Consider the following 10,953-nt stretch of genomic DNA (forward strand, 5'->3'; position numbering starts at 1 on the left):
TGGATGCTTTGCCCCAAAGTTCGGTGTCATCGGCGAACTTGGCCAGTCCACTCCTGACTCCAATGTCCACATCATTAATGAAGATGTTGAACAGGATGTTGAACAGGGGAAAGGAGTCCAGGAGAGTTGGTTGTATTTTAAAGACCTCTAACTGAGGGCACAAGAACAAACCATCTTGATACATAGGAAGACTAGCGAGTCTGGAAGAAAACCAGCTTGGCTTAGCAGGGAACTCATCATTGAGCTAAAAGACAAAAAGGAAGCTTACAAGTAGTGGTAACTTGGACGAATGACTAGGGAGTATAAGAATATTGCTCGAGCAAGCGGGGATGAAATCGGGAAGGCCAGAACACAATTGGAGCTGCAGCTAGCAAGGGATGTGAAGGCTAACAAGAAGGGTTTCCACAAGTATGTTGGTAACAAGAGGAGGATCTGGGAGAGCATGGGTCCCTTAGTGAATGGGGGAGGCAAACTAGTGACAGATTATACAGAAATGGCTGAAGTGCTCAATGCCTTTTTTACCTAGTCTTCACAGGCAAGATCAGCTCCCAGACTACTTCACCTGGCACCACAGTTTAGGGAGGAGGTGAGCAGCCAACAGTGCAGAAAGAAGAAGTTAGGGACTATTTTAATTAGATGAACATGTACAAGTCAATGGGGCTAGATGCAGTGCACGCATGTGTGCTGTGGGAGTTGACTAATGTGACTGCAGAACCACTGACTGTTATTTTTGAAAACTCATGGCAGTTGGGAAAGGTCCCAGATCATTGGAAGAGGGAAAATGTAGTGCTCATCTTTCAGAAGGGAAGAAGAAGGAACTACAGACCAGTCTGCTTCACATCAGTCCCTGGAAAAATCATAGAGCAAGACATCAAGGAATCCATTTCTAAGCACTTGGAGGAGAAGGTGGTAAGTAGGAGCAGTTGGCATGGATTCATCAAGGGCAAGTCATGCCTGACCACCCTGATTGCCTTCTATAATGAGATGACAGGCTCTGTGGATGTGGGAGGAGCAGTGGAAATGAGATGCTTTGACTTTAGCAAGGTTGTTTGTTGTAGCCGTGTTGGTCTAGGGACTGCATACCAGAATGAATGCACTCTGAAAATACATCAAAGGCAAAAATATCCAATTACCCGAGGGGGCACACTTCTCACAAGACAATCACTTCCCCTCTGATCTCTCAGTTCTAAAATCCTCAAAAGAAACTTTAAAAACCACCTTTTGTAGACTAGCCTATGAACCTCTGGAGGGACTGGATGTATTTAAATCAGCTGGTCAGGATGATCTCCACCCCAGAGTGCTGAGGGAATTAGCTGAGGTCATTGCAGGACGCCTGGCATGGCTTCATGAGCACTTGTGGTGCCAGAGGACTGGAAGAGGGCCAATGTGGTTCCCATCTTCAAAAAGGGGAGAAAGGAGAACCCAGGGAACTATAGGCCAGTTAGTCTTACCTCAATCCTGGGTAAGCTTTTTGAGAGAATTATTCTGGCACATGTCCACGAGGGGCCAGCAGGGGAGACTATGCTTAGGGGCAACCAACACGGGTTCATTAGAGGCAGGTCTTGTCAGACCAACCTGGTGACTTTCTACGACCACATCACCAAATCCTTAGACACAGGGGTAGTTGTAGACATAGTCTTTCTGGACTTTTGGAAGGCCTTCAACACTTTCTCTCACCTTGTTCTCATTAAGAAACTGGGGGACTGTGGTGTCGACACCTACACAGTCAAATGGGTCGCCAACTGGCTGGAGGGCTGCACCTAGAGAGTGGTGGTGGATGGGTCATTTTAGACCTGGAGGGAGGTGGGCAGTGGCTTTCCTCAGGGCTCGGTCCTCGGGCCCGCACTGTTCAACATCTTCATCAGTGCCTTGGATGAGGGCATGAGAAGCACCCTGTTCAAATTTGCTGATGACACCAAGATGTGCGGAGATGTGGGCATGCTAGAAAAAAGGAATAGGTTGCAATCGGATCTAGACAGGCTACAGGGGTGGGTGGATGAGAATACGATGGAATTCAACACTGACAAGTGCAAGGTGCTGCACCTGGGGAGGAAGAACCAGCACCAGACCTACAGGCTGGGGAACTCCCTTCTTGTCAGTACAGAGGCAGAAAAGGATCTTGGAGTCATCATTGACTCCAAGATGAACATGGGCCGGCAGTGTGGGGATGCAGTCCGGGAGGCCAATGGTACCTTGTCATGCATCCACAGATGCATCTTGAGCAGGTCCAAGGAGGTGATCCTCCCCCTCTATGCGGCACTGGTCAGGCCGCAGCTGGAGTACTGCGTCCAGTTCTGGGCGCCGCACTTCAAGAGGGATGTGGACAACATAGAGAGGGTCCAGAGGAGGCCACTCGCATGATCAGGGGTCAGCAAGGCCAGGCCCTATGAGGACAGGCTGCGGGACCTGAACCTGTTCAGCCTCCCAACAGAAGGCTGAGCGGGGATCTGGTGGCCTGTTACACACTAGTCAGGGGGGATCAGCAGGCACTGGGGGAGTCCCTGTTCCCCTGAGCACTGCCAGGAGTGACCAGGAATAGTGGTCACAAGCTGGCAGAGGGTAGATTCAGACTAGATATCAGGAGGTGCTATTTCACTTGCAGGGTGGCTAGGATCTGGAACCAACTTCCAAGAGAAGTGGTGCTGGCTCCTACCCTGGGGGTCTTTAAGACAAGGCTAGACAATCACTTTGCTGGGGTCATTTGACCCCAGTACTCTTTCCTGCCATGGCAGGGGTCAGACTTGATGATCTCCTCGGGTCCCTTCCGACCCTACAAACTATGAAACTATGAGTCTAGGTCAAAGTTTATATCCACTACCACAATACCAGGAGTTACTTCCTGTGTCCTTTTAGTCTGATTTTTTTTTTTTTTTTCCCCTTAATGTTTTGGACCCACTTTGGAATAGGAGTCTGCAGAAGACCAACACGCAGCTGCACGGACCACTGAGTATGGAGAATATATGAAACTGCTACCTGCTAATTCTATACCAGATAGCAGAGCTCGAAGGTAGGTTCATAAACAAAAGAAAGGTGAGGAAAAATTATAGTGCTGGTGGGAATGGCAATGCTTTTGGCATGTGATGACTGAGGAGCAAGGCGCTAGTTTTGGAAGCAGGAGTAAACTGAGAAAAAGTGCCGAGGGGAATGCAAAAATGTAGAGAAAAGTGCCTTTTGTCTAGAGTGAGTGGCTAGTACTTATGGAAGTGAGTTTCCATTGAACAAAGGACAAGGGCATGGCGACCTCTGTGTAGTGTTACCATTGCCTTTACCCATTGTGGTGCCTAACTTGTGTCTGTGGGTGGTGTTATCCGCAAGAAGCAAGCATAGTTCCACATCCTGGCTGAAGGGATGTCATGCCCTATGGCCATGAAATACTTCTGGAGAAGTTGCCAGCTCAGTTTCTATGATCCTTTAGTTATTGGTTTGATCTGCATCTAAGTCGTCCATTATGCCCTGGAGTGTGGGGGCTGATCTGTGTAGCATGATATGTCTGGTATGGTAAGCAACATAGATGGGTATTATCTGAGTGGTACCTGCCACTACCCATATCTCCTGGGCAAAGTCTGGAGAGATTCTCTATATTTCTTCTGTATTAGGCAGCTGCATCTTCTTAGGTCTGTAGCATTTCCATCGGGTTGTTGTTGAACTTGATTGTGTAAAGTAGTAGATTGAGTGTGTCTCTCTCTTCCTTTTTTTTTCTCTGACCTGCTTGGTTGTTGCCTGCATAAGGATGTACATGTGGTGGCATACAGTGGCAGATTCCCAGTCTCATGAATGCAGAGTAGACTTTATGTATTACCAGCATGTAACTTTGGTCAGCTTTGAAAGCTTCTTTGCTGCATATCTCAGAACCTAATTAAGGCTGTGCGTAGACAAAACAAGAGGTGTGTGTGCACAAATTTTAAAGTGGGCTAAATGCTTTTGCACTGCTTTAATGATGTTAGTGTTTACATGCCTCGGTGGCATATTGCACATTAATTTCAGCTGCTGTAGGAAATTTGGTGGTGTAATGCAACTTAAATGACTTGGGGTGCAGTTTGCTGCCCCTACAGCCCCAGAGCAAAGCACCAGGCTCCATACAGCTCTGCAGGAAGTCCTGCAGGCAGCCCGGCAGCAGCCTGGGAAGGCAGGCTCCACCCAAGCCCAGGGACTCCTCCATCTGCTGGCAGCTCGCCCTCCTCTCTCCACCGGAGAAGCAGGTAAGTCGGCGGGGTGTGTGCATGACACAGGGATTTAATCAGTCCTAAATTAAAGCAGTGTTTGTTTTTTTTTTAAACCCATCACTTCAATTTAGGGCCTCTGTTTCATCTACATACCCTATGTCTTGTAGCATTTGTAGCTCAAAATCTGATGCAGTATTTCTTTCTCCCACTTTCTATTCTCAGACAAGAATCTCTTCAGTGTACTAATACATAAAACAAGTGAATAAGGCTGAATTATAGTGGTGTAGGCTGGCCAGGAAAACATTTGGACAGGAGCCAGTTGAACTCTACTATAGAGCAAATACAAATCCCAATCCAGGGATAATAACTGTCTTCTGCGCATTTGTCAGGCGCACTGTACATACTGCTGTTTCTTCCATAATTACATTAATATACAAAACAGTGATTAAGTGATGATAAGGTTATGACTGAAGAAAACAAAAGGCTTTAAACCCATTGGATACTGACAGTGCTGCCCAGTGCTGAGATTGGCACTGAAGCACAAAGGATGTAAGATGGTCATCACTTGCAATAGGCCTAACACAGTGAGGTCAGGATAGTGTCTGCACTAAACCTCTTTAGTGCTGGCTCTACAAGAGGATCTGTTGCTATGGACCACGCTGGCCAAATGCAGTCTCATCTGTAGCATAAATATCCAGCGAAACAGGGTTTCTAGCAGAGATACTGACACGGTGTTTATGATGTGGTGCTAGTATATCTTCTTGCACAGACAGAGCTGTTTTCATGCTGGTGAAGCCTAGAGATCCCATCAGTGACCAGGATCACACTGAGCTAAGCATTCTGCAGACCCCTCGTGAGACTCACTCCTTACCTTGAAGAGTTTTCACTCTAAAAAGACAAGACAGACAAAAGGTGGAAGGGGAAACCAGTATGAAATGGCATAATGAAGGTCACCTAGTGGATCAATGGCAGAGCCTCCAGTGCCCAGGGTCTAGCTTCTGGATCCTGCTCCCCTGTGCGATGTTTGTTGAGATCTCTCTCACCTGTTATGTGAGCTGTGAAAGATGAAGTCTGATTCTTGCAGCATTTCCAACATGCCCTCCACTGAGCGCTGCTTAAACACGAAAGAGAAATCTAAGGCAAAAGACTGGGATTTTGGGGAACTGAAGAGACGCTGATTAGTTGAAAGAAGTATCCTTCATAACTGGATTTTTGTCATTTTTTAATACATTACAGAACACGGTTTGACATGATGATGTTGAGCCAAAACAAAGACGACAACAAAACGGTGCTTAAGCTGACTGAGGAATAACCAGTTAGTGTTTAAAACCCAGCTAATGAAGTGTGTGTATCTAATGTCTGAGTTAATTTTCAGTCCTATTTGTTTTAAGCCAGCAGGTCAATATATTTTAATTTATATGTACTATCAAACAGTCAAATACAGAAATAAACTGCCTTTTTATTTTTAAAGATGAATTAATTCTGTTTGTAAAAATATACTTAATGTACAGGAATCTTGATTCTGTGGGAGCTCCCTGATCTTTCATTTAAATAAGATTTCCATTTGTATTACATTGGAGTTGACAGAGAGGAAAAAATGAACAGCCATCCGCTAATCAGTTTATTTCCCATAATGAAAACAAATCTGCAATCTCACTAATCTAAAGGGCACAGAGAGGTAACTTTGTGAGGAGCCAGTCACTTGCAGTGCAGGCTGCTTAAGTTCATTTAGCAAGAAATAACAGTTTGCAAAGTTCTTGAAGAGTGAGATGCAACTGCTGAGTGCTGTGGGCTGATCCCAGTCTTGCTGATGGCAAAAGCTGCTCTTTACATGATTTCAGTACATGCTGCACTGGGCCCAAATGCATGAGCAAGGGCTTCTCATTTTCTAGTTTTGAAAGCAGTTAGTTTTTACCAGGAGGATTTTTGTTTATAGTAAAGCCTCTGTGATCTGGTCTTAAAATAGGAGCTAATCATATTTACACTGCCAGCATAAAGGGGCCTCCGTGGAAACAAACTGGCCCCATGATGTTGCCCTGTGGGGTCAGGCCAACTCTCAGGATCTCAATATTGCGCTGTTAGACAGGAGGGTGTGACACAATTGCACATATACAAACACACAAATCAATTAGGTGCGCGTGCGCGCACACACACACACACGTATATCCAAACCAGCCTGGGCACATGCATACCTATCACCAATTCAAGCACATACACTATACACCCCAAACTTAGACACAGATCACTGATTTGTATATCATGCACACAATGCCATAGATACATAGATACACACTCACCAGTTCACACACATACAACCCACTTACACATACACACAGGTAAGTTCCTAACTTGGATGGTACAGTGTGTAGGTGTGTGCTTGGGGCACCTGGGATACTTGGGGGAAGGTTCAGGTGAGAGAGAGAGAGAGTTAAAGTATAGGGAGTGAAAGTTGCCAGAACCAGGATTAGAGCCCGTGGACTACAGAGAAGCTGGCTAAGGAACTGAGGCTTGGGTTTACTTACGGTAGACTGGGGCTGGAAACTGAGGCACACAGCTGAGATATTGTGTGTGTGTGGGGGGGGTGGACAGATAAGTGGTGGCAAGTAGGAGACAACCAGGAAAGAAACTGTAGCAGAAACCTGGTTGCTCAGGGGAAAAGAAAAAGGCAGTGGGGCTAAGACAGTGGCAAAGGAACAGGGCGTTTCGAGGCAGAGAGGAGCTCAGGACAGGTGTTGGAGGTGGCAGTGAGCCAGAAACAGGAGAGGGAGAAATGAGACAGAAGTTAGAGGGGTGAGGAGCAGAGGTTGGAGCAGGGCCAAACCATAGTAAAGCAAAACGCAGCTTGGGGGTCCAAATAACAGTTTTATTAAACAGACAGCATGCTACACAGCCCCATGAAGTTATTGGTGCGCACACACAGCAGGAGAAAGAGACTTGGTGGAAGGGCTGGAGTTCAGGTAGGGAAGAGAAGCAGAGTCCAAGTCCTTGGTTGAAGGGGGGATGGAGGGTGATAGCTACCTATCCAGGCTAAAAAGGGGTCCTTGTCCAGTAGGTGTTGTCCAGACGTGTTGCTGGCAGGGCCTCTGGGTGGATAGGTCGTGTGGCATGGTGCTCGTCCAGATGGAGAGGGCATCCCACTGGGTCTATTTTCACTGCCTCTTTTTATAGGGGCAGACCTTGTGTGACCCTAGTGACAGGAGGTATGCCCAGTCAAGGGTCAGCCCCTGGCATACTGAGCATGTGTGCTCCATGCAGGGATATGCAGTTTCAGGTGTTTGTAATGGTACAATGGTAGATTTGCTGGTTCTGCAGGGTCTTTTGTCTTTCAAATGCTGGGTTCTTGTCTCTGTTCCTGGGTGAGGTCCGTGGTTCCTGGATGAATCCATGTGAGGTGACGGCCCAGTCGTTACAGGCCATTCAGTAGAGGCGTGCTACCATTGTATTTCAGTCGTTCACAATTACTCTCATTCATCCAGGAATCAATTTACAATGGGAGGGGTATGTGACTCATACAGTTGCAACATGGGATGCCCAGGCAGAGGACACAAGATGGAGACTTGACATATAAAATGGAAACTTGACATGACTTTGGTTCGCTTACAAACACAGGCCTAAACCATACAATATCCATATGAAACAATAAAAATCAACACAAAAATGATAATAATACAATATACAACAGTAAAAATCAATACAAACATAATAAGTATATAATATAAAACAGTGGATATCCAAAACCAAAAACTTGCTACCAAAATAAAAATGTTAAAGCTTATCTTAAGTTTGAGTTCGCTTGTACTCATCTATAGGAAATAGAGAGGGAGAGAAAAAGTCAAAAATGGTTGGGGAAGAGGAGGGATGCAGTTTTAAAATAAATAAATAAATAAATAAAAAAAAAGAAAAACTGGGGGGTTTGCTACGTTGACTGCAGGTGAAATACCTCAGAGGCTCTGAAAAGGGTTATTTTTGCTACTTTTTCTTAAGTTGTTCTATCAGTTTTCAGGAGTGTGTGCAGAGGCAAATGGTCAGTCAGTGAGTGTCACACTGTACAAGCCTCTAGCTTGAACACCTTGGTCATGATTAATGACCCCTCCTGAAAAATGACAACCATTTTGAGGCAGTCATGGGGGACAAACCTGTCCTGGCTTACCCGCAGCCCTGCAACCTCAAAAGAGGTCTCTCAAGCAATGGGCTACCTAATACCTCACCAGGCACCAAGCTTTGCAGTTGACCCAGATGCCACTGTGCTCCCTTATCAATACAGGCCATATACCATCACTGGATAAAATAACATAGATTATTACATCTAAGACTCATTTACCTTCACCTCTACCAACTTTATGTATGCCATCATTGCCTTACAGTGCTTCTCTGCTGTCTACGTTGGATCAACAGGGTAACTCCTGATGTGAAGGAATGAGGGGGCATTGACCTAACAAAAGCCTTTAAACTGTCTGGACTTTCCTGACCTCAGAATAGCTGTTTTTATCCAGTAAAACTTTGAAAGCCAACTTGAACGCAAAATTGAGGAAAAGAAATCATCCACAGACTGGTTTGTGGTAAGGATGGTCTAAATAGGGGCTATAGTTTCTTATCCTGTTACTTGGATTACTTCTTGTGACGCCTTTTGGTCCCTATGGCTGTGTCCAGTTGTGTGTGGATGTTTGGTTCCCCAGGAATAACTAGTGGTGGCGCACATTGTGTGGCTGCTGGTTGTCCTTTGGGAAATGCCTGTGCCACATGCGCAGAGCTGGCCCCAGCAGCCTTACCTGGGAGCCTCCCAGGGCTTCAGCAGCAGCGATCCTGCCATACAGAGCCTGGCTCCAGCTCTGTGTGGCATATGCTGCCACCCTGTGTGCCATTCCAATTTTCCCCCCATATGGGTTTTTTTGACCCCTGGATATCCCTCAAAAAAGCCCTCTACACTGCTCCCTTGCAGCACGAAGAACAACGAGAGGTGTGGTATATGGCGCCACATACGTGTCTGGTGCCACATGCTGCACAACCATGCTAGTCTGGATGCAGCCTGTGAGTTTATTACTTGTTTGCTTCTCTCAGCACTGCCCCTTTCCCCCTTCCTTTCCCTTCCTTCCTTGTCTTGTATATTCAAATCGCTCTATTTAGTATCCTGCTCGGTGGATGCCATTTCATAGCATCTGATGAAGTGAGATCTTACTTGGGAAAGCTTATGCATCTTTGATTCAGTGAGTCTATAAAGTGCATCTCTATCCTGCCTAGTGCACAGTAGTTGCAGAGCTGGGCACTGTTGCGGGTGGGGAAATGTCATCCCTTCATAGTTAAGAATTGCAATCGAATGCCAACACGTATGGGCAACGGGCAGGTATGTAGGCTCTCGGAGGTATAACCGGTTAGGTCTGTGCTGGGGCAGCAGCCAGAGCTGGACTGTTAGTGGTGGTGTGGCAACCAGGAAAGTAGCTCCTGGAAAGCAGATCCCACAGTTACGTTACTGTAGGCTCTTTAAATGTGTCAGTCTTCTGGTAGGGAAGGGACTGGGGAATTTTATCAGTCATAGGACTGTATTCTGGAAACTGTGCCTCAGCTCAATTTTGAGGAGATGAGGTACAGGGTAAGATTTTAGAGAGAATTTTTCTTTCTGGTGGCCTGTCAGGAGTCCTAGGAAATAGCTGGGAAAGAAAAGCTTTTCACAGTTCTGCTTGCTAAAAACTACGGAGGTCTTTGGTAATTGGGCCCAAGTGCTTTGTGCTGCTTTACTCATGCTTTAATTTCTCTGTGTGTGTGTGCACGCGCACGTGCACACATGCACATGTGTATGAAATCTAAAGAGAGAAAAATACAGTTTGGGCTCTACGCTCTTGATGCCCCTAGCTTAGAGGACCCCTTGGTAATGGTGGACAACACAAAATTTAGGCTGGTTCCATTTTCTGCCTTATTTTTCTTTTCTGTTTAGCAGAATTAGAGAAGACCTTTGAGAGACAGAGCTGTCAAAGGGTAAAGACAGTGGGCCAGCACCCCGCTCTGTGTTAGGGCCTGTTTCTGCATGTCTTCTCTCTTTCTGCCTTGTCTGCTTTGCCAATTGATTCAGAGCAGGATGGTCTCTGCCTAACATGCTTGTACAGAGACTGACTCAGTGCAGCATTAATTTTTATTGGAGTCTTTAGGTGTTTCTTTAATATAAGTAATATTACTTGGCCTTAATGTTTCTGATAACTGTATGGACAGAGTAGATTGTCTTCTTTAAATCTGAAGCAATTAATGACATGATTTGAAAATTCCAGCTGGCTAGAAACTTCTGTTTGCTTCTCTGGAAAACACGTGTGTTTTGCCATCTCTAAATTTACAATGACATGATTCACACCCTTAAAGACTTGTCCATAAGGGGCTGTAAGAGCAAGCAGGTTAAAAGTCATAAATAAGTCATCCTCACTAATGACTCTATCCCAGTTGGTGAAGCTGGTCTTGAAAGGTTTCCACATTAATACTCTGAAGGCTGAAACTTTCATGACCACATTCTGGCATGTAGTGCTGACATTCCCTTGCCAACTTAATGATGCTAGGAAAACTTCCAAGCCCAAAGCTCTGGTGTGTAAAATATTACTTGCCAGCATGATGGTAAAGGGATCCACTTTCCTTGCCAGCCCACTGGAGCAGAGATTTGTTTTCTGTCGGAGTTAAGTCCTACAAATATTGCACTTGGGTTCCCCTTGCTACTGCAAAATATGCAATGAACAGTTATGATTGTAAGCTTGCTCACAGCTGTCAGCGAAAAATCAAGTGTGGGGAATCGGGCCAGTTCTTCCCAAATGGGGCA

At 45.7% G+C, this 10,953-nt stretch overlaps 1 long non-coding RNA gene across 1 annotated transcript in view; it reads left to right on the plus strand.

The window, feature by feature from the left end:
* The window catches only part of LOC109320620, a 30,322-nt gene extending 21,718 nt beyond the window's left edge, over positions 1 to 8,604 (plus strand). The window contains exon 3 of the long non-coding RNA XR_002103827.1: positions 8,528 to 8,604. This is a non-coding gene — a long non-coding RNA (uncharacterized LOC109320620). The remainder of the gene's footprint in view (positions 1 to 8,527) is intronic.
* Positions 8,605 to 10,953: the final 2,349 nt, after the last annotated feature.

This window comes from Crocodylus porosus, unplaced genomic scaffold (genome assembly GCF_001723895.1).
Source record: "Crocodylus porosus isolate Cpor-Errol unplaced genomic scaffold, CroPor_comp1, whole genome shotgun sequence".
Lineage (NCBI taxonomy): Eukaryota > Metazoa > Chordata > Crocodylia > Crocodylidae > Crocodylus > Crocodylus porosus.